The following is a 22,567-nucleotide window of genomic DNA, read 5'->3' as shown; positions in this document are numbered from 1 at the left end:
GCAGGCAGCAGCTGCACCGGCCGTGCCACAGCGCTGACCCCTCCATGAACTCTTTGAAGGGCCCTGCCCTGCCCCACTGGCGTCACTGGGGATGGTGACGTGAAGTCTGGAATCCTTCCGGGGTCACTCTGTGGGAGCACACGCTGGGTTTTCACAGGGATAATTCTGACTGACTGCACCTCGGACCAGCAGCACCGATGAGTTAATTTGTTCCTCAGTGCAGAGCTTGTCAGGAGCCCGGCACAGCATCCTGCCAGCCAGGGAAAGCTCCTGGCCTGAATTATTCACTCATCCGTTTGTTGGTGTTTGCTTCGAACGGAAGACACGCAGGGCGCGCAGTCTCACAGGCACGAAAGACAGGGAGAAGCCGCGGCTTCTCTGTCCGGGTCCTCCCCTCGCCGGGGGGGTGGGGGGCGCTTTACCAGGTCAGGGTCACTGTCTGTTTGCAGGGTGGTCTGTGCAGCCACCATCCCAAGTGTGTGTGTGCGTGTGAGAGAGAGAGGCGGGGGGGAATGGTGACTTCAGAAAGCTCATGGAAACATGGAATTAAGGGTAAGTTTATTTTTTTATAAGCCACATCGAGTTTTCCTACGAGATTTCTTCCCATGATCTCTGACGGCACCCATTGTCCACCTAGTGGTGCTCTGGTCACCGGCGCACGGGGACACCTGCATTGTCTGCATACAGTTCTGGTCATCACGGCCAGGGGACGCTGTAGGCACCCAGTGGGCTGGGACCAGGGCCGGTGATGAGCACAGGGCACACAGGGCGGGGCCGAGCTAAAAACTAGCTACTTCAGAACAACTTGTGTTCTTTGGTGATGGTTCCTCAAACAACTTAGCCACGGGGTTCCCAGAGAACCAAGAGCGGGAAGGTTCCGGGTTGCCGGCGCCTGGAGCCCGCCTTCGGTTCCTGGCACCTGCAGAGAGGCTCAGAACACCCAGGCCAGGAGCGCCCCGGGCACGAGCCCTTAACCACCGTCCTGGTGCCGACTGCACCCACGGCGGACGGCACAGCTTCCGCAGGGATAGGTCCCTGGTGGAAGCAGAGCCGTCGGAGGGGCGATCCGTGTAGCCGCGGCCCCGGACCCAGGCGAGCTGTTAGGACGCGGAGAGCCGGCGGGGAGGCGGTCAGCCCCTCTGAGCGAAAGACACAGCCCTGCACCTGCGAGGCCTGCGGGGTGCGGCGCCCATCCAGAGCCCCGGGAAGCATGGGGCTTTGCGTCTGGCTTTCAGGATTAATATTTATTTGAAATCAGACCGACTCACAAAGCGAAGCCCTTCACAAAGGGCATCAGATACACAGTTCTGGAGATGACCTCCACAATTCCAGGCTGGACAGAGATTACTTTTATAGAAAAAAAAAATAGACCTCTTTAATCAGCTTTAAAAAAACATGGTGAACAGTCGCTTCTCTTATTTAAAAGTTTAACTTGACTTTCATCCATTTATAATCAGAGTTCCTCTGGTATGCTTGATTCCTGACAAACAAGGATAAAAGTCTGTGCCCCCATTGCTAATGAGATGATAAAACAGCAGGGATCAAGTTTTTAATTACTACAGGCGATGCACTGGAGAGGTGCCGATGATACTCTCTATTGCATGTCTAAGTTGTAACTCCAGGCTTATGACAGTCCTGCTGAGTTGCAGCGCCTTTGATGATCACTCATTTTTGTCTCCGGAGAACATACAAAAATTTCTGAGCTGGAATCCTGGGGGCCTGGCAATTATTGGCGTAACCTGGCACAGGTTCCCCTCTCCGACCACCACTGCGCAGTCAGGGTCCGGTTTCTTAATGCCTGCCATTATACCGAAAGGGAAATTGGACATTCAACGTGTCCGTGAACTTTCCCACTGACGCGACACCCATTCTCCCTCCGTCAGCACGGGCTTCCCATGAATAATAAGATGCCTAATTGGGAGACTTCTAGTGTGTATTTCATTTCTGTTCACAGTCATGCTTGAAATTATTTTTATAACCTTATTTTCACATGCTTTTGTAGACATACGTACCACTCAATGCTACTTACACACGTTTCCAACACGGTTCCCTTTGTGACCACAGAGCCGAGCGCTGGGATTTTAAAGGCTCCACTTTGGGGGAAATGTAAAGGTCACGGTTTGAAATGGAAATTCAGGTAGATTCCACGAACACGCGTGTTCACAGCACACACACTCCTCACACACACACATGCACACACGCACAAACACTTCTTACGCATGTACACACATGCTCATTCACACACACACTCCTCACGCACACACTCCTCATTCACACACTCACACACACACTCTTCACTCATGCATGCACACACACACTCCTCATTCACACACACATGGACACACACACACTCCTCACACACACACACTCCTCACACACACACGCACACTCCTCACGCACATACACACACACTCCTCATTCACACACACACACACTCACACACTCCTCACTCACATCACACACACATGCACACACACACTCCTCATTCACACACACACTCACACACACTCCTCATTCACACACACTCCTCATTCACACACTCACACTCCTCACTCACACATGCACACACACTCCTCATTCACACACACACTCACACACTCCTCACACACACGCACACACACTCCTCATTCACACACACACTCACACACTCCTCACTCACATCACACACGCATGCACACACACACTCCTCATTCACACACACATGGACACACACACATTCCTCACACACACACTCACACACACACTCATCACGCACACATACACACACACTCATTCTCACACACTCCTCATTCACACACGCACACACTCATTCACACACACTCATACACACACACTCCTCATTGGATGGTCAGAATACTAAACAAATTCAGTTTACTCCAAAACCTGTTGTTAGTTATGAAAATTGAGAAAGGAATTGTTCTGATTTGTGGGCAAGCACCAAGCCACTCTGAATCTAACCCACATCTACTACCTGACTCACCTACTAACTATCCAACTCACTCACCAACTACTCAACTCATCCACAAACTACTCAACTAACTACCCAGTTCACCTATTAACTACCCAACTCACTTACTAACTATCCAGCTTACCCAACTACTCAACTCATTCACCAACTACCCAACTCACCCATCAAACTAATCAACCTACCTACTAACTATCCAACTCACCCACCAGCAATCCAACTCATCCATCAAACTACTCATCTCACCTACTAACTGTCCAGCTCACCCACCAACAACCACACTCCTCCACTCAAGTCACCCACAACTTACTCAACTCACCCATCAATTACCTGACTCGGGCCGGCACCGTGGCTCACTTGGCTAATCCTCCGCCTGTGGCGCTGGCATCCCATATGGGTGCCGGGTTCTAGTCCCGGTTGCTCCTCTTCCAGTCCAGCTCTCTGCTGTGGCCCGGGAGGGCAGTGGAGGATGGCCCAGGTACTTGGGCCCTGCACCCACATGGGAGACCAGGAAGAACCACCTGGGTCCTGGCTTTGGATTGGCCCAGCACTGGCCGTGGCAGCCATTTGGGGAGTGAACCAATGGAAGGAAGACCTTTCTCTCTGTCTCTCCATCACTGTCTATAACATTACCTGTCATTAAAAAAAAATTACCTGACTCAGCCAGCAAGTACCCAACTAACCACAATCTTTCAACACTCAAGTAATTTTAAATTATAAAGTGAGTGTTTCAAGATCTTGGCCGGCGCCGCGGCTCACTAGGCTAATCCTCCGCCTAGCGGCGCCGGCACACCGGGTTCTAGTCCCGGTCGGGGCGCCGGATTCTGTCCCGGTTGCCCCTCTTCCAGGCCAGCCCTCTGCTGTGGCCAGGGAGTGCAGTGGAGGATGGCCCAGGTGCTTGGGCCCTGCACCCCATGGGAGACCAGGAAAAGCACCTGGCTCCTGGCTCCTGCCATCGGATCAGCGCGGTGCGCCGGCCGCAGCGCGCCGGCCGCGGCGGCCATTGGAGGGTGAACCAACGGCAAAGGAAGACCTTTCTCTCTGTCTCTCTCTCTCACTGTCCACTCTGCCTGTCAAAAAAAAAAAAAAAAAAAAAAAAAAATAAAGTGAGTGTTTCAAGATCTCAAGCAGCAACTGAGTCTACTCCATGGTTTAAACTTCCAAGATTTGGGAGCATAAAAATCAAAATGTGGGGTTGGTGTTGTAGCAGGTTAGACCACCACCTGCATCACCAGCATTTCCACAGGGGCACCTGTTTGATTCCTGGCTGTTCCACTTCTGATCCAGCTCCCTGCTAATGCACCTGGGAGTGCAGCGGAAGGTGACCAAGTGCTTGGTTCTCTGCACCCACATGGGAGACCTGGAAGAAGCTCCTGGCTCCTGGCTTTGATCTGGCCCAGCTTTGGCTGATGTGGCCATTTGAGGACTGAACCAGAGGGTGGAAGATTTCCCTTTCTCTCTCTCCCATCTCTCCCTCCATCTCTCTGTCACTCTGCCTTTCAAATAAAATAAGTAAATCTTTTTTTAAAAAAATGCATCCTTGGGGGCCAGTGCTGTGGCAAAGCGAATAAAACCATCGCCTGCAGCGCCGGCTTACCGTGTGGACGCCGGTTCATGTCCCAGCTGCTCCACTTCCAATACAGCTCTCTGCTACGGCCTGGGAAAGCAGTAGAAGATGGCCCAAGTGCTTGGGCCCCTGCACCTGCGTGGGAGACCTGGAAGAAGCTCCTGGCTCCTGGCTTCCGATCGGCTGAGCTCCAGCCATTTCAGCCAATTGGCGAGTGAACCAGCAGATAGAAGACCTCTCTCTCTCTCTCTTTGCGTCTCCTCTCTCTGTGTAACTCTGACTTTCAAATAAATAAATTAATCTTTAAAATGCATCCTTGGTTAACTATACTGGGACGGTCCACAAGTGAAAAGAGATTGACAAACAACCCAGGTAAACAAGCCCTCCTTTTTGTCCAGCCCCCTCTGAATACAAATTTATACTATTCATCAGGAAGTTATATACATCAACACAACTTTAATAGCCTTAAAAATCACATATTTAGATACGAAGACCCGACACAGCTTACTTTGTTTTTGACAAAGGGAAGTTTAGAACGTTTGAACTGTGTGTGTAACACAGAGTTCACGGTGCTCGTGCCAGCAGTGGACAGCACCATCAGTGTCAGAGCTGGGTCTCTCCCTGACCACAGCAGGTGCTTATTTCCTGTTCATGGCACTCGCATGGATGTGCTCCGGGCAGCCAGCCCCAGGAAAGGGCTCCTTGAGTCCGGCAGCTTCCCATCTGCCTGGTGGCAGGTCCTCCACCACTGTCGGTCTCTCTGGCGGCAGGAGAACACCAGTGGGGGAGCCTGTGTGAGGGCTTGAGGAGCCTCGCCCGGAAGTGGCTGTCTTACTCTCTCCTCAGCACAGTGCCGGGAGCGGGAACGAGCACCAGGCGGGTGCAGGAGCCCTGGAAGAAAAGGAGCTGGTTTGGCAAATGACTTCAGTGCCTTCTCTGTGTTAACTTTAATAATAATAATAAATTATTGTTATGTAATGCTTTACACAAAACCCTGTACAGTTGCTGAGGGTTTTATTAATATTATCTTGTTTCGTCTTCAGAGTCTTGGAAGACTTTTGTTACTTACAGACAGAAAGCTCAAGTTCAAAACCGCACGCTGGCTGGCCCGAGGTCGATCGGCTACCAGGAGCTAGAAACAAACGCTGCTTTCCTCATTTTCTTATTTCCCTTCTTTGACTCCTGCTACAGGACGAGCAGGACGAGCTTCCGGGGTTCCGCTTTCCCCTGGAAACCGTGGTAAGGCAGTGGTCTAGAGAACAATATCAGACACTTAATCTTCTGAACAATGCGACTTGATATGAAATTGACCATAAAATACCAGGGATCCAAGCTACAGAAAGCACCGCTGTTTCTAATGATCACTCACGGACATAATTTGAAATCTTTGCAGGATTTGGTAAAAATGTGTGCTCAGAGAGAACAAGTAACTCAGCTAATCACAGTGATAAATCTAGCAATTTGTTGACAGATCTTACACTATCGAGGATTATGACAATCTTAATTAGAGCATAGCTAATATTTTCATAATTCTAGTGACGGTGGTGTAGCTAAGTCCTTGTGTTCCTTTCATGATAACAGACAGCCCAGAGAACAAGGTGAAAAAAACTTTAAAGTTGAGAAGTGATCTAACACATTTGTCAAAACAGATTCACACAGGAGCTGGCATTGGGGTGCAGCGGGTTAAGCCACTGCTTGCGACGGCGGCACCCATGTTGGAGTGGTGGCTTGAGTCCCGGCTGCTCCACTTCGATTCCAGCTCCCTGCGAATGTACCTGGGAAGCGGGCTTGGGCCCCTGCACCCACCCGGGAGACCTGGATGAAGTTCCAGGCCCTGCCTTCAGCCTGGCCCAGCCCCCGATGTTGCAGCCATTAGAGGAGTGAACCAGCAGATGGAAGATCTCTCTCTGTCACTTTCTCTGTCAGTCTGCCTTTCCAACAAATAAAATACGGATGAACAATGTGGTAGGAACACAAAGGAGCTCTTTTGAAAATGATTCCTTCCAGGACATCTCAGTGGGCCAGGCTGAGAAGCCGAGCACAGAGTCAGAGCAGGGTGGGTCAGAGCAGGTGCCCCTGGGTTATTTCAGAACCAAGGCCAACCGGAAGTGGACGGGGTGGCCAGCGCTGCCACCTGTGGCCAGCCGGCCGTGTTCTGTGCCTCTCCGCGTGTCTGGCCGGGCCCTTCGCTCACGGTGTGGATTCAGTGGGGAACACGCGCCAGGCACACTCCAGGGAGCGCGGTTACAACTATTCCTTCCCACGGGCAGAGTGCCATGAACCGTCCACGCCTCACTTGATTGAAACGTTCAGAGCACCCAAGGCAACCTGCCCCTTGGTCCCCGGGAACCTGGAGACGTCTTCTGCCCGTCCTCTGGGCTCCCATTTCCCCGGGAGGGCGCACCTGCCTCCTCCTCCCCCGTCCCTGGCTCCCTCCAGCAGAGCAGAGCCAATGCCACTCCCGTGGAGGCAGCCCACAGTGCTGACCTCCCCCGGCGCCTTCCTGGGGGCCTGCCCTGGCCCCCGGCTCCTGGCCTCTCTCAGAGAACAGAAGGCTGGGCACTTGAATCACCTAACACACAAGCCCTGCACAGACGTGCGCCCCACGTGCTGGGCTCGGAGAAGGGGCCCGGCGCCTGCGGCCAGGGCGGAGGCAGTGGCCTCCCCGCGCCCCCCTCATCCTTCCGGCTCCGTCCACACCGGGCCTGCTCTGGAGGGCAGAGAACGCGGCCGACTGTCTGACCTCACACCACCCGCGGCAGCACACACACTGCACTCCGCGGTGGCTGCCTACCTTGTTCCCCCTCCTTACACCAACCTTCGAAAGGGAGTCGGCAGGTCCTGGCACGTGGTCACCTCCCCCACGACCCATCCGGGGCTCCCGGGCAGAGGCAGCCGGGGCTGTGATGGGGACGTGCCCCTGAAGCTGTCTGTAACTCGGGACCTCATCACCTGAACAACCTAAAAGATAATGACTGTTGTGAAATGCAAGCTATGATATATAAAACACCACACCTGCTCTTCCACAACTTTTTTTTTGTTTGTTTGTTTGTTTGAAAGAGTTACAGAGAGGAGAGAGGGAGGAAGGGATGGAGGGAGGGAGGGGGAGGGAGGGAGGGAGGGAGGGGGAGGGAGGGAGGGAGGGAGGGGGAGGGAGGGAGGGAGGGAGGGGGAGAGAGAGAGAGAGAGAGAGAGAGAGAATCTTCCACCTGCTGGGTCACTCCCTAAACGGCTACAACAGCTGAGCCAGGAGCCCCGTGCAGGTCTCCCACACGGTGGCGGGAGCTCAGTTATCTGAGCCCCCTGCCCTCCCAGGCGCATTAGAAGGAGCTGGATCTCGCGTGTTAACCGGGCAGCCGGGACTGACACCAGCACTCCGACGCGGGGTGCCTGTGACACAAGAGGCGGCTGAACCTGCTGTGCCCCGGCGCCGGCCCCGGCTCATACCTCCTCCCGTGAGCATTAATTCCCACAGGAATTTCAAATGTTCAAGCTGATCTCTAAAAATTACCATGTTGGAGGATAGCACGAAAAAATACAGGGCAAGACCGGGATGAAGCTGGGCACACTTGAAGGACGGACGTGCAGAGAGACGGACGGATGGACACGGCCTCTGTGGTCAGCACGGATCTCTTTTTTTTTTTTTTTTGATAGGCAGAGTGGACAGTGAGAGAGAGAGACTGAGAGAAAGGTCTTCCTTTGCCATTGGTTCACCCTCCAATGGCCGCTGTGGCCGGTGCACTGCGCTGATCCGATGGCAGGAGCCAGGTGCTTATCCTGGTCTCCCATGGGGTGCAGGGCCCAAGCACTTGGGCCATCCTCCACTGCACTCCCTGGCCACAGCAGAGAGCTGGCCTGGAAGAGGGGCAATTGGGACAGAATCCAGCGCCCCGACCGGGACTAGAACCCGGTGTGCCAGTGCCACAAGGCGGAGGATTAGACTAGTGAGCCGCGGCCGGCCCAGCATGGATCTCTGCAAGGTATCTGTGAGCGCTGGGCAGGGACAAGCAGTTACAGGGAGGGGGTGAGGTTGCTGCGAAGTCTCCTGTCTCCTGCACGTGTGGTCTACACAGAGATCACCACTCAAATGCTAGAGTACAGAATAGAGGGGGGAGGGGAAAGACGCCCAGACTGACGCATACAAACCGAGAACAACACAACCAGCCCCCGGGGCCCAGCGTCGGCGTCAGCAGGGTCTGCATGGCCAGGGGGAGGAAGAGGGGGCTCAGAGAAGGGCTCAGCCCGCCTGGGAGGCAGTGCTGGGATTCAGGCCTCGTCGGGATGGCCCAGTTCTCCAGGGAAGAGCAGCAACAGTGATTCCGGAGGCATCCAACGGGCGAGAAGTCGGCGTGCGCTGCAGCGCCCTGGGCCAGGCTTCCGCCTGCAGGAGTCCCCAGGGGATGGCGCAAATACAAGGGAAGGTCTCCGTGGCAGCACCGGGCAGAGACCCTTTGAGAACCCTAGGACTGCGGACGGACGGACGCGGCCGGGCAGCTGCTGCAGCTCCAGGCACCTCGGGTCCCTGAGTGTGCAGAGCTCTGCTCGGCTGGCCCGGCCTGCCTCCGCGGCCGGCGGGGCTCGGGCTGGCCTGGGGGTCTGGTGGCTCCTCCTATTCACTTCTATTTCCTTGCAGTTGTGCAGAAAATGAGTGACAGCAATGGGCTTGGTTGAGAATGGAAGTCGATGTTTCTACCAGGTGAATGAGTGAATCGGGGCCCAGCTCTGAGCCCTGAAACCAAGAGCAAACCGGGAAACATTTCAGGTGAATCTGCTTTGTGCCAAATACAGAAAACGGAGTGTGGACAAACCAGCTCCTGCAAAGGGAAAGGAAGGGGGCCCTGGCCACGTCACTGTGCACACACACAGAGTGTCACACACAGCATGCATAGGGCACAGGCCCTGGCCACGTCACTGTACACACACAGAGTGTCACACACAGCATGCTCAGGACACAGACCCTGGCCACGTCACTGTGCACACACACACAGAGTGTCACACACAGCACGCTCAGGACACAGGCCCTGGCCACATTACTATGTGCACACACACACACACACAGTGTCACACACAGCGTGCACAGGGCACAGGCCCTGGCCACGTCACTGTGCACACACACACACAGTGTCACACACAGCATGCACAGGGCACAGGCCCTGGCCACGTCACTGTGCACACACACACAGAGTGTCACACACAGCACGCTCAGGACACAGGCCCTGGCCACGTCACTGTGCACACACACACACACACAGTATCACACACAGCACGCTCAGGACACAGGCCCTGGCCACGTCACTGTGCACACACACACAGAGTGTCACACACAGCACACTCAGGACACAGGCCCTGGCCATGTGACTCTCTCCCTGCTATGTGAAAAATGCAGTCCTATTTTCTCAAGCCAGCGTCGATTAAAGAGGGCACATCTGCTTTAAGTCCCCTTTTATGAAAATTACTGAGCTTCCTTGGCGTGCTTATCTTCTAATTTTGAAATTCTTTGTAGCAATAACTCAGGATAATCACCAACCTTATTTCTGGCCCCTTAAAAAATCAGGGTGGGGGCAGAGAAAGTGGGAGGCTCCCTTCCTAAGCCCGCCCCCTTGGGCCTGGGTGGAAAGAGGCCCCTTGATTTGCATGGACAATGGCCGCGCCTGCCCAGGATTAGTCACCAGCCTCTGGCTGGGGTGCCAGGACTGCTGGAGGCTCCCCAGTGTTCACCGTGTCCCCCAGCAGGGGCAGCCGCTCCTCACTCCCAGGCTCAGATGGCCGGCAGCCGCTTGTCCCTTCAAGTCCCCCATCACCCCACCTGAAGCCCCTTCAGGTGCATCCCACCGCCCTCCTCCCCACCTGAAGCCCCTTCGAGCGCGTCCCACCGCCCTCCTCCCCACCTGAAGCCCCTTCGGGTGCGTCCCACCGCCCTCCTCCCCAGCTGAAGCCCTTCGGGCATGTCCCATCGCCCTCCTCCCCACCTGAAGCCCCTTCGGGCGCGTCCCACCGCCCTCCTCCCTCGGGGTCCCCTCGAATGCCCCAAGCCCCCGCCCCGCAGCGGCTCAGGGCAGCCTGGGTCTCCCGCTGACCCTGCTCACCTGTCGTTGAAGGCGGGCTGAGCAAGAGCCAAGCCTCGGGGCTCCTGCCGCGGATTCTCCAGGTTCTGTCCTCACGTCCGCAGCCCCACAGGAAGCAGAGGTGCACGGGGGAGGCGGGAGCCGGGAGCCCACGCGGTTTGCTGGGGCTCCGAGGAAGGTGAGGGGAGCCGGGCAGACGCCTGGCTGGGCCGGGCCGGCCCCGGCTTCGGGCTCATCTTCAGCAAGGGCACCGTCACTCCCAGTTCTCCTCCCTGGACAATGAGGGTGAGGACTCCACCGCCAGCCCCGACGGCCTGTGCACCCTGCTTACAGGCTGAGGATGAAATCGGGGGACGGGCACCTCCTCCCCCACCCCCACAGGAAGCCGAACACTTCTGGGCAGAAAGTGCGTGGTCTTGCGGTGCCAGCGTCTGCAGCGTGGACCTGAACGGCCCCTAAATCTACGGCCACAGGCGGGGGTGGGGGTTCCCTCCACGCACGGCGATTCTATGGGGTTGAGAGCGCCGGTTCCAAACCCAGCAGCCAAGCCCCAGCTCCCCGGCGAACGGAGGCAGAGAGGCGGACAGCTCAGAGCTGGGAGGAGGGGCCGCCCCGGATCCCGGCCTTCCCGGACTGGTCAGCGAGCACGTGTTCTCTATCACGGAAGGGTGGGCCCCCTGCAGGTGGTGGTTGCTTCCTGGCCTGGGCCTGACCCCCGAGGCCATGTCCTTGCGACGACCTCCCGCGTCAGCGATGGGGCTGCCCCTCACCTCACGCTGGTTTGTAGTCCACGGGCATCGTGTGCTAAGGGCTGGGGCTGGGGGTGGCCGGCGACGGATTCCGGCTTTGTGCAGGGGCTCCGGTTCGGGCTTTGTGCCTTGGCCTTGACGAGTAGGGTCCGGCCTGCAGGTGCACATGTGGGACGCAGGCCTTAGCTGGCAGCCCTGGTCATTGGTCTACAGGGCACTGCAGGTGATGCGCGGCTCCCTCCTGACTCCTGCTCCCCGCTCCTGCACAGTAGTGGACGTGGAGCAAACCGAACGACCTGAATCCTTGCCGGCCACTCGCAACACAGTCTGCAAACAGTCCCCGGGACAGGCCTCTTATGATGAACGTGTGCATGGGTCCCGGCCTGGTTCTGTACCACAAATTCATTCTGTTTCTCCGTGAACGTTCCCTGGTACCCTCTGATACGCTGTAACCAGGCGGTCAGCGGACGTTTAGGCCTGCTGGACTTCGTGGAACCCTGTCCCTTTAACGATCTGACACGCCCACCTTCCCAGGATGCACTTGTCATGTCCTGCCCCTAACGATCTGACACGCCCACCTTCCCAGGATGCACTTGTCATGTCCTGCCCGGCGCACATGCTCACACGCTACAACATCCGGGTACCCGCTGAGGGACCGCCCACTTCCTCAGGAGCGGAAGCGGCTTCCACGGCTGATGGCGGCCGGCCTGAGCGCTCGGAAGCGGGGTCTCGGCCGGGTCTCTGCGGCCTCCCCGTCCAGGTACGCCCGGGGCTTTTCTCTCGGTCTCGTGGAGGCTGCTCCGTGTGGGGCAGCCCGGCCGGCTCGTGGACGTCCGCGTGCTCCCCCGCCGCTCGGGGAGTTCCTGCTCTGTGGGCGCTCGGGGCGGCCTCCGGCTCAGCGGGGCGCGACCCCGGGTCAGAGCCCGCCCGGGCGGCAGCCCCGCACGTGGCCCGCGGCGCCGGCTGTGGGCGCGCCGCTCTTGGCGGTCAGCAGGACGGCCGAGCTCCGGGCTGGTCGGACGCAGGACGAGGAAAGATGGCGGAGGGCTGGAGGGTGGGTCTCGGCGCGGGAGGTGCGGTTTCGCGCGTCCGATTCGGCGTGGGGGTCGCAGGGGTCTCGACGGGGCGCGGGCGTGAGCAGTGCAGGAGGGGGCTGAGGTCCCTGGGTGCGGCTGCTGCTCCGCGGCCACCACCCAGAGCCTGGCCCGCGGCGGCACGGGAGGTCCTCAGGGTGGACGCAGCCGCTGGCCGTGCGCAGGGCCGGGGGTCTCCGCGCACGGTGGACGCAGCCGCTGGCCGTGCGCAGGGCCGGGGTCTCCGCACACGGTGGACGCAGCCGTTGGCCGTGCGCAGGGCCGAGGTCTCCGCGCACGGTGGACGCAGCCGCTGGCCGTGCGCAGGGCCGGGGGTCTCCACGCACGGTGGACGCAGCCGTTGGCCGTGCGCAGGGCCGGGGTCTCCGCGCACGGTGGACGCAGCCGCTGGCCGTGCGCAGAGCCGGGGGTCTCTGCCACCAGTGGGCTTTGCAGGAGGCTGCAGGCGGACCAGGGCCTGAGCGACGCCTGAGGCACCTGCTGATGTGGGCCGTGGCGTGGGGCCCATCCCGTGTCCTGCGGGTGCTGCCCCCAGCAACCTTGGCCTCTAGACGCCAGCCTCACCCCGCGTGCTCGTGGGCCCGCTGGACGGAGCGAGGACGGACGCCCAGCCCGGCCCCAGAAGCAGGTGTCGCCGGAGAGGGGTCCCCTCTCTGAAGGGGGCCAGCCACGCTTCGGGCACCAGAAAGCCGAGCTTCCCAAAGGGGTAGAGCGGAGGGCGGTGTAGACATCACGGGGGGATGCGCACTGCAGAGGCCTGGCCCGTGCTGGCCCCGCAGCGCCGCACAGCCCGCGGGCGGAGCCGGCTTGAGGGCCCGTGTCGATGGCCCCGGTGGGTGGTGGCGGGCGCAGGCTCGGTGTGGGAGGTCCTCGTCCAGAGCCCGGGGGTTCGGGGTTCACGTGGAACCCTAGAGGTCGTGCGTTGTGCGTGTGGAGAAGAAGCTCCTTTTAAAGCAGAAAAGTCGTTTAATGTGCCTGAAGATGGAGGACACGCGCAGGCACAGGGCTCCCCTCCACCGGCTGGCGCTCCCGGCTGAGTGCCAGGGACCCGGAGGCTGGAGTCAGGAGCTGCGGGGGGGGGGGGGGTGCGCGTGTGCCGGGCGGCTGCGCCTCTGCACCGAACGCCTGCCCCACGGAGGCCCGAGATCGGAATCTGGGTCCGCGTCCTGGGGAGGGGCCTTAGAGAACCAGGCCAGGACCAGGACAGATAGCGCCCCGTCCTCGAGGGCTGGACTCCACCGCTGGGAGGGAGCACGCACGGCCCCCTGGGTGAGGCCAGCTCAGCTCAGTGCCCTGGAAACTCCAGCGCCTGATGGCAGACCGGCACGGACAGGCTGAGTGGCTGAGTGGACGGGGCCAGGCCTCAGCGGTGCCGTCCGGGCAGGTGCTGCCGCGGTCCTGTCACTGTCCGTTCTCCGTGTTGAATACTTTTGTACTAAAATCAGCCCCGTCTTTCCGCTTCTGCCGGCTGAAGCTGGAGCAGACTTTGGCTTCACCGTTGCTGCCTCCACAGCCTCGGTCACCGTGGGGTTATCGTTCCCGAAAGTAACTCGGGTCCGAGATGGTTCCTCTGCTTCCGGCGCTGTGTAGACACCGGGGATGGAGCCGTCTGGGAACTCCCGGCGTCTCCTTCCCACAGAGCGGCGGGCGGGGAAGGCGAGAGGGCTGCTTTCTTCCCTGTTCAGCGTTGCCGTCCACCGCGGCTGCGAGTGTGGACTTGGTGCTGCAGCAGCCACTGCCCACTGTCTGGTGCCGGGAGCCCAGTCCTCCTGGGAGGGACTGAGCGAAGGAGACGCGCTCCGCTGTGTCCACTCGAGTGAGGCACCTTCCGGCACGCCCTGCCCCCGGCTCCCGGACGGCGGCGGGAGAGCAGCATCCAGCAGGTGGGCGGGGGCAGAGAGGAGAGCGGAGGCCAGGGTCGGCATGGAGATCCTCGCACGCCAAGCATGCGCCCCCCACAGCAGGGCCTGCATTAGTCCCACCCTCCCAAACTGGAGACGCTCAGGGCGGGGGTGGGGAGGAGCCCCCTGCGACGCGACGTGTCCCCTCCAGCACCGTCACACTGCCCGTCTCTGTGGATTTGCACTGTCTTTTTTTCTGCTTAAATCAGTAACTTCTTTTTCTGTTCCGATTAGCCGGAGCGGCTTCCTGCTGCTTGCAGTTGAGACCCGTGACGGACGCTGGACGGGAGTGCTGGACGGCCGTGGGCGCGCCTCCGTCCTGCTTGTCCTGGCCATGCACACAGTGGCTGAGCAGAGCCGTGGAGGCCATGAAAGCCGTCACAGCCAACAAGGCTGCTTGGGCAACGCCGAATCACATCGGCAAAAACACTTGTCTTCAGGTTCTGCCTGTAGGACTACAAAGAAAATCCCTTAAAAAGCAAAATGAACAATTATAATTCAACTTTCTACAGAGGTGCACAGAAACAGCGGCTGTGATGGCGTGAGCATGAATCTGGGGTTCTGCAGGTGACCCGAGCACAGGGGCAGGGCTGGGGCTCTGCAGGTGACCCGGGCATGGGGGCAGGGCTGGGGCTCTGCAGGTGACCCGAGCACGGGGCGCAGGGCTGGGGCTCTGCAGGTGACCCGGGCATGGGGGGCAGGGCTGGGGCTGTGCAGGTGACCCGGGCACGGGGCGCAGGGCTGGGGCTCTGCAGGTGACCCGGGCACGGGGCGCAGGGCTGGGGCTCTGCAGGTGACCCGGGCACAAGCACAGGGCTGAGGCTCTGTAGGTGACCCGGGCACAGGGCGCAGGGCTGGGGCTCTGCAGGTGACCCGGGCACGGGGGCAGGGCTGGGGCTCTACAGGTGACCCGAGCACAGGGCGCAGGGCTGGGGCTCTGCAGGTGACCCGGGCACGGGGCGCAGGGCTGGGGCTCTGCAGGTGACCCGGGCACGGGGCGCAGGGCTGGGGCTCTGCAGGTGACCCGGGCACGGGGCGCAGGGCTGGGGCTCTGCAGGTGACCCGAGCACAGGGCGCAGGGCTGGGGCTCTGCAGGTGACCCGGGCACGGGGGCAGGGCTGGGGCTCTGCAGGTGACCCGGGCACGGGACAGGGCTGGGGCTCTGCAGGTGACCCAGGCACGGGGCGCAGGGCTGGGGCTCTGCAGGTGACCCGAGCACGGGGGCAGGGCTGGGGCTCTACAGGTGACCCGGGCACGGGGCGCAGGGCTGGGGCTCTGCAGGTGACCCGAGCACAGGGCGCAGGGCTGGGGCTCTGCAGGTGACCCGGGCACGGGGGCAGGGCTGGGGCTCTACAGGTGACCCGAGCACAGGGCGCAGGGCTGGGGCTCTGCAGGTGACCCGGGCACGGGGGCAGGGCTGGGGCTTTGCCTCCTCCCCACAGTCACTGCCGTCTGATCTGATTGCTAATTGAGTCTGCAGAGAGATACCATTGGATCTGAGGTTCGTTTCTTTCTTTCTTTCTTTTTTTTTTTTTTAAGAATTAGGAAGTTTATTTTTAAAGAATTAAGTATTTATTTGAAAGAGGGAGGGAGGGAGAGAGAGAGGGAGAGAGAGGTCTTCTATCTGCTGGCTCACTTCTCAAATTCCCACAGTGACTGAGGCTGAACCAGGCCAAAGTTGGGAGCCAGGAACTCAACCCAGGTCTCCCAATAGCAGGGGCCCAGCTACTTGGCCCATCACTGCCGTCTCCAGGGTGTGCGCTAGCAGGAAGCCAGAGTCGGGAGCCAGGCCTGGGAGTTGAATCCCCGGAGCTCCTGTGTGTGCTGCAGGCGTGGTAACTGCCTGCGCTAAAGGCCTGCCCCGTTATTTTCTCTGATGAGTCAGACAAGCCACGGTCGCAGGAGATGTCGGTGGGTTCCGAGCCGTGTTCTGCCGAAGCTGTCAGGGTGGTGGATGGGGGCCGGGGTGAGCGTGGACTGTGGTGAGGGCAGCCCTTGTCCTCTGGGGCTTTTCTTCCTGACCACCTGAGTGGGTGGCGTCTTTCTTTGGTTTGAAATCGTTTTCCTCCCGCAGTGTGCAAAGCACTGGTGCCACACTCAGACTGAGGTCAGCAATGGGCCAATCCCAGAAGGTCCCTGTGTGTAGGGTGGGGCCATCGTTTAGGAAAAAGGCAAAACCACGAGGGGGATGAAGCCCAGAGTGGGCTGCTGTTGGGTGGCCCGTGGGGGCATCCTCCCAGAGGGGATGCTCGACAGCCACGGCAGGGATGGCACAGTCCTGGTCTGGTTGCAGTGACAGAGGCCACAGCAGGGGCCGCACAGGTGCCAGAGAACCAACAGCCACAAGGCAGCTTGAAGCAGCCCAGGTACGGTGACTGGGGACCCAGGAGGACAGGGGCTTGTCAGCTCCTGCGGGCTCAAAAGAGGAGCCCCAGAGCTGTGGCTCAGGTCTCTGCAGAGTTGGGGAGCCCCATGGTCCAGCCTTCAGGAGCTCACAGACCACTTCTGGGGCTGCTTATGGAAGGTGGAGTCCGGAGCGCTGGCTGCTGCTGAGAGAAGTGTCCCTCTGCTGGGGCACAGAGGGACCAGCCCATCGGGGCCTCACAGGCCCTCCCCAGCGCTGGCCTGACCCCTTCATGGGCAGAACCTGACACAGCAGCTGCCTGAGGAGTCCCCGCCCAGCCTGGCATAGCAGAGCCCAGGGGATGGGCTCTGTGCCAAGGGGCTGGAGCTCTGTAACCGGCGCAGGCCGAGACCCAGGCTGTGTCACGTTTCCTTCTACATCCCCAGGGTGCTAAGCTGAGTGGTGCACTGCTGACTTCAGACCTCTCCCAGCTCCACACTCTGACACTAAGGCCACAACGCTCCCACAGCCACCAGGCACCGTGTTCTCCCAGACCATGCCACACGTGTCTGATTTCTAACTCGAACTCCTGTCTGGGATCTTCTTTCTTCTTCATGCCCAGGACAGACAAGTGTGGAGGGATGGCAGCTGTTTTGCAACCATGCAGCTGCTGTGACCACGAAAGCCAAACACTGGGGGAGCGGGAGGGTGAAAGAAAGCCCAGGTGCTGGTGAGTGGTGGAGCGCGGCCTCAGCCAGCTTCCCCATCTCCCATCTTCGCATTTGGAGAAAGCAGGCCTCTACTTGAGGAAGTCCTTGGAGACAGGACTTGGTTAATGGAGAGGAACAAAGTACCTAACACACGTGGACAGGCTTCCCTGTAGGACTCCGTTTGCAGCGTGGTTGGTTTTCATAGCCCTGTAAAAGTGTGTAAAGGAGCCAGCATGGGGCGCTGCAGGTTCAGCTGCAGGTTTAGCGACACTGGCATCCCATATAAGCAGCTGTTCGAGTCCCAGCTGCTCCACTTCTGATCCAGCTCCCTGTTAATGTGTCTGGTAGAGCTGTGGAGGACGGCCAAGTGCTTGGACCCCTGCACCTGCGTGGGAGACCCGGGTAGTTCTGGGCTCCTGGCTTTGGCCTGGCTCAGCCCTGGCTGTTACATCGTCTGGAAAGAGCCAGCAGATGGGCTCGGTCTCTCCTCTCTGTCTCTGTCCTACTCTGCCTTTCAAACAAATAAGTAAACCTTTAAAAAGAAAGTATATTTCCTTAGAAACAGTTGGAAATTGTAGCCATTATTCACCTGCATCCGGAGCCGAAGTGGGCTGTACTGTTTGTGACAAGAAGCCACACTCCTGGCTATTCACAGGCCAGCAGTCCCAGAGCAAACTGAAAGGAGCGTTTGTGCCCAGCCATCCACGTGTGTGGGAGACGTGGGAAGAAGCCACAAAACCCAGTGATTGGCAGGCAGTGTTTTTCTCCTCCCACACAGTCCCACCCGAGCCAGGGGCAAGGTCAGGTGTGTTCCAGATGCTTCAAAGATGACCCAAACGTGATGGAAGGCAGTGTCCTGGGCAAAGTGACCAGCTGGGCATCCGTCATTCAGTAAAACTCGGACATGTGTGCTGGGCAGCAGGTGTGGCCTGTGGTTCCCCAGAGGGGAGAGAAGAGATTGCTGGGAAAGTGGAGGGACACCTTCAGGGAGTGAAGTGGAACTTCACAGGGCGCTTTATTCAACACCAGCAGTTGGACACTGAGACGTAGAGGTCGGCAGAGGGTGAGCTGCAAGTCTCGACTTCCCTCTGACAACAGCATCACCTCACGTAAGGCGTGACCCTGGTGTGCCCGTCTCTGGGGTGGTGAGAACGGTATCCATCCCTGGGAAGTGGGAAGAGCACAAGCTGTATTCAAAACCACTGCTCCTCTGAGCTGTGTCTGTAGCCTGACTCCCAGCCGCTATAAAGCCCACCTGCTCATGCATCACTGCTGATTATGTAGTGGCTTTTAGGCACAGCCCTAAATATTGGGACATTCTTCTGCAAGCATTGGGGGGAAAGGAAAGAAAAAATGATTGGAAAAGAAGGAAGGAAACTCTCTTCACAGATGGTATGATTTTATAAACAGAAGATAAGGAATGCACAAAAATACTCTTACAGTTCATATGTAAGTTCAGAAGCTTGCAGGACGAAATATAAATACATAAAACTCAATTAATTTCTGTACAATGTTAATGACCCAAAAAGAGAATGAAGAAAACATAAGATAAAAAGTTCAGCAACACATTTAACCAAGTGTACAGTGTATAGACACTGTATCACACACCTGGATAGGAGAGACATCCCATGTTCGTGGTTTGGAACGTTTGCATGGTTAAGGAGACACTCCCAAAGTTGATCTATCAGGGTAGTCCCCATCAAGATCGCAGCTGTTGCCTTTGCAGAAGTTAACAAGATGATCTTAAAATGCATATAGAAACACAACAGACCCAGAAACCACCTTTAACAGGGAGAACCCTGGGAAGGCATTTGGCACAGTGCTTAGGCTATCACTTGAGACATCTCATCTGAGAGTACCTGGGTTTGAGTCCTGACCCCACTCACCCTGGGAAGCGACAGGTGATGATTCAACTAGTTGGGTACTTGCCACCCATGTGGGAGGTTGGGATTGAGTTCTTAGATCCTGACTTTGACCTGGCCTAGCCCTGGCTGTTGTGGACATTTTGGGAAGAAAATCGATGATGGAAGATTGATCTCCCTCTTTTCCTGCTTTCAAATAAAAAAAAACACAAATTTTTAAAATTAAAAAATCAAACTTGGGGATTAAACCTTTCTGAATTTGAAAAGTAGTATATTGTTAAGATCAGTATAATGCAGTACTAGCATAAGAATAGACAAAAGAACAATGGAAGAGAATTGAAAATCCAGGAATAAACTGACTTAACAAGAGTGCCCACACAGCTTATTAGGAGAAAGTCTTTTCATAGAAAGGCATTAGGATAGGGCCACTGCTGTGGCCTAGTAGGCTAAGCTTCCGCCTGTAGCACTGGTTAGTGCCCAGGCTGCTCCTCTTATACAGCTCTCTGCTATGGCCTAGAAAGCAGTAGAAGATGGCCCACGTGTTTGAGCCCTTGCACCCGTGTGGGAGACCTGGAGGAAGCTCCTGGTTTCAGATTGGCTCAGCTCTGCCTGTTGCAGTCATTTGGGGAGTGAACCAGCAGATAGAAGACTTTGTCTCTGTCTCTCCCTATCCATAACTGTACCTCTCAAATAATAAATAAATACTGCACTGGGACAAAAGTCTACAGACCTGAATGAAATTAGAGCCCCACCTAACGTACAAAATCAACTTCAATATATCAAGACCTAAATCTTAAAACTATAAAACTCTTAGAAGAAAAAATAAGCTGGAATATACATTGTGGGGAGCAAACCGGACTGGACTGAGTTACTGGAATTAAGACTTATTCTATGCATCTGCTCTCCCACAATATGGCGCTGGGAGAGGAGTAAACAGCTTCCGCACAGCTGCCTCCAGTTCAACTAATAAACTGTAGGACTTGCTCCTGATTGGAGGAGAGCAGCGTACTCGGCGTGTGGGCAGCCGAGTTAGGATTGGCGGAGGAGGACTATAAAGGAGGAGAGAGACAGCATGCACCAGGAACATCTATGGGGAACATCTAGCTGAAGGAACACCTGTGCAGCCCCCGAGAAGAGCCGGCCGGCGGTGTGCCGCTCCCCTGCGGAAGTGGGGAATGTGGCCAGGGGGAACTGCCCTTCCACGGAGGTGGAAGGGATAGTAGCCAACCCGGGAAGAACCAGCAGCAAACCCGGGGAGGGCCGAGCAGACGAAAGAACAGCGCAGGGTCCTGTGTTGCTCCTCCACGAAGAGGGGGAGCGACAATACATGACGGTGGATTCTTAGATATGACACCAGAAGCATTTACAACAAAAGAAATAGATAAATTGGGCAACATCAAATTTTCAAACATTTGTGCTTCAAAGAACACCAGGAAGAGAGTGAAAAGACAACTCACACAATGAGGGAAAAAAATCTCAAGTCATATTCCTGAAAGAGACTTGTATCTTGAGCATACAAAGAACTTGTGAACTCAAAAACAAAGGGACAATTACCCAATTAGGAAATGGGTGTAGGATTTGCAGGGATTTCTCTGCATGGGCAATAAGCACATGAAAAAGATGTCAACATCATTAACCATGGTAGAAATGCTCATCAAAGTCTGCAACAAGATGCCACTTCTTACAGCATTATTGTTAGAGACAGATAATAAATGTTGGCAACATGTAGAGAAGTTGTAGCCCTCTGACACAGCTGCTGGGATTATAGAATGGTACAGCCATTTTGGAAATGTCAGTTCTTCAAAAACATGGACAGAGTTCCTGTCTAGATTAACATTTTCACCTCTCCAAGAGAATGGAAGACACATGTCCACACAAATACATAAATGTTCAAAGCAGCATTATTTGTAACAGCCAATAGCCATACCTCCAGTGGCCATCAACTGACAGGTAACATGTGGCTTAGCCATGCAGTGGAGTGTTCTGCGATGTTATCAGCCATAACAGGAGTATAGTGACGCATGATAAAACACGAAGAACTTGGAAATTATTCTCTGTGCAAGAAGCCAAGCACAAATAGCCACATGCTGCACGTTTGCATTTAGAGAGCTTTATCAAGAACATGCAAGTCTCAGAAAGTAGACAAATAGTTCCCAGGGTTGCAAGGAGGGGGTGGGAAATGAATTCTAATAGAATTAGGGCTAATTTGGGGAGAATATTAAAATATAATGGGATTAGACAGTGGTGATGTGGTATAGTCTTGTAAGTACACTAACACTTGGTGAATTTTACAATTATAAGCAAATGTTATAACCTGTAAATTTAAATCTGCTTTAAAAAAGGGGCCTGGATCTTTTGAAGCTGGCCTCTAGGACTACCTGACCATAGAATGAGGTGGAAGTGACCCCAAGCCTTTGTCTCCTCCAGGACCCAACCACTGTACTGCAAGGAACCCAAGGCAGAACAGCGGGGTGCTGACAGCCAGCACCATCTGCCCCTGCTAAGCAGGGAGTGAGTCCTTGAGGCTGGGCAGGCAGCCCTGGCTGACAGCACGTGGAGCAGCAGTGGGCAGCCGCTGAGCCCCTCACATACAGATTCGTGAGCCGAATAAGCAGAGGTTGTACTTTACCCCAGGGCAGTTTGCGGTGGGTTGGTGACACAGCAGCAACAACTGAAACCCACAAGGAAAGAAAAATCCCTGCCCATGAGTGACCTGGAGGAAGATCCCTGCCCACAGGTGTGACCTGGAGGAAGATCCCTGCCCACAGGTGTCACCTGGAGGAAGATCCCTGCCCACGGGTGTGACCTGGAGCAAGATCCCTGCCCGTGGGTGTCACCTGGAGGAAGATTCCTGCCCGTGAGTGACCTGGAGGAAGATCCCTGCCCACAGGTGTCACGAGGAGGAAGATTCCTGCCTGTGAGTGACCTGGAGGAAGATCCCTGCCCGCGGGTGTGATCTGGAGGAAGATCCCTGCCCGCGGGTGTGGCCTGGAGGAAGATCCCTGCCCGTGGGTGTGGCGTGCAGGAAGATCCCTGCCCGTGGGTGTGGCGTGCAGGAAGATCCCTGCCCGTGGGTGTGGCCTGGAGGAAGATCCCTGCCCACGGGTGTGGCCTGGAGCAAGATCCCTGCCCACGGGTGTGGCCTGGAGCAAGATCCCTGCCCGCGGGTGTGGCCTGGAGCAAGATCCCTGCCCATGGATGTGGCCTGGAGCAAGATCCCTGCCCGCGGGTGTGGCCTGGAGCAAGATCCCTGCCCGCGGGTGTGGCCTGGAGCAAGATCCCTGCCCACGGGTGTGGCCTGGAGCAAGAT

General features: G+C 57.0%; 2 long non-coding RNA genes across 3 annotated transcripts; one reads left to right on the top strand and one right to left on the bottom strand.

Annotated features, from left to right (window-relative positions):
• Positions 1 to 4,968: 4,968 nt before the first annotated feature.
• On the bottom strand, positions 4,969 to 10,757 carry LOC149119814 (uncharacterized). The gene is made up of 3 exons (XR_016227421.1): positions 10,619 to 10,757; positions 5,602 to 5,784; positions 4,969 to 5,423 (listed from the first exon to the last, which is right to left on the bottom strand). It is a non-coding gene; the product is annotated as an uncharacterized LOC149119814 (long non-coding RNA).
• A 525-nt stretch (positions 10,758 to 11,282) lies between these two features.
• Positions 11,283 to 14,753, top strand: LOC149119813 (uncharacterized). 2 transcript variants are annotated; one of them, XR_016227423.1, is made up of 3 exons: positions 11,283 to 11,376; positions 11,933 to 12,106; positions 14,576 to 14,753. It is a non-coding gene; the product is annotated as an uncharacterized LOC149119813 (long non-coding RNA). The 2 variants fall into 2 exon arrangements; XR_016227422.1 differs by lacking the exon at positions 11,283 to 11,376 and having other exon boundaries at positions 11,922 to 12,106.
• The last annotated feature ends 7,814 nt before the right edge of the window (positions 14,754 to 22,567 follow it).

This window comes from Oryctolagus cuniculus, chromosome 21 (assembly GCF_051225735.1).
Source record: "Oryctolagus cuniculus isolate XC-2025 breed Fujian yellow rabbit chromosome 21, ASM5122573v1, whole genome shotgun sequence".
Classification (NCBI taxonomy): domain Eukaryota; kingdom Metazoa; phylum Chordata; class Mammalia; order Lagomorpha; family Leporidae; genus Oryctolagus; species Oryctolagus cuniculus.
This window is presented reverse-complemented; position numbering and strand designations above follow the sequence as displayed.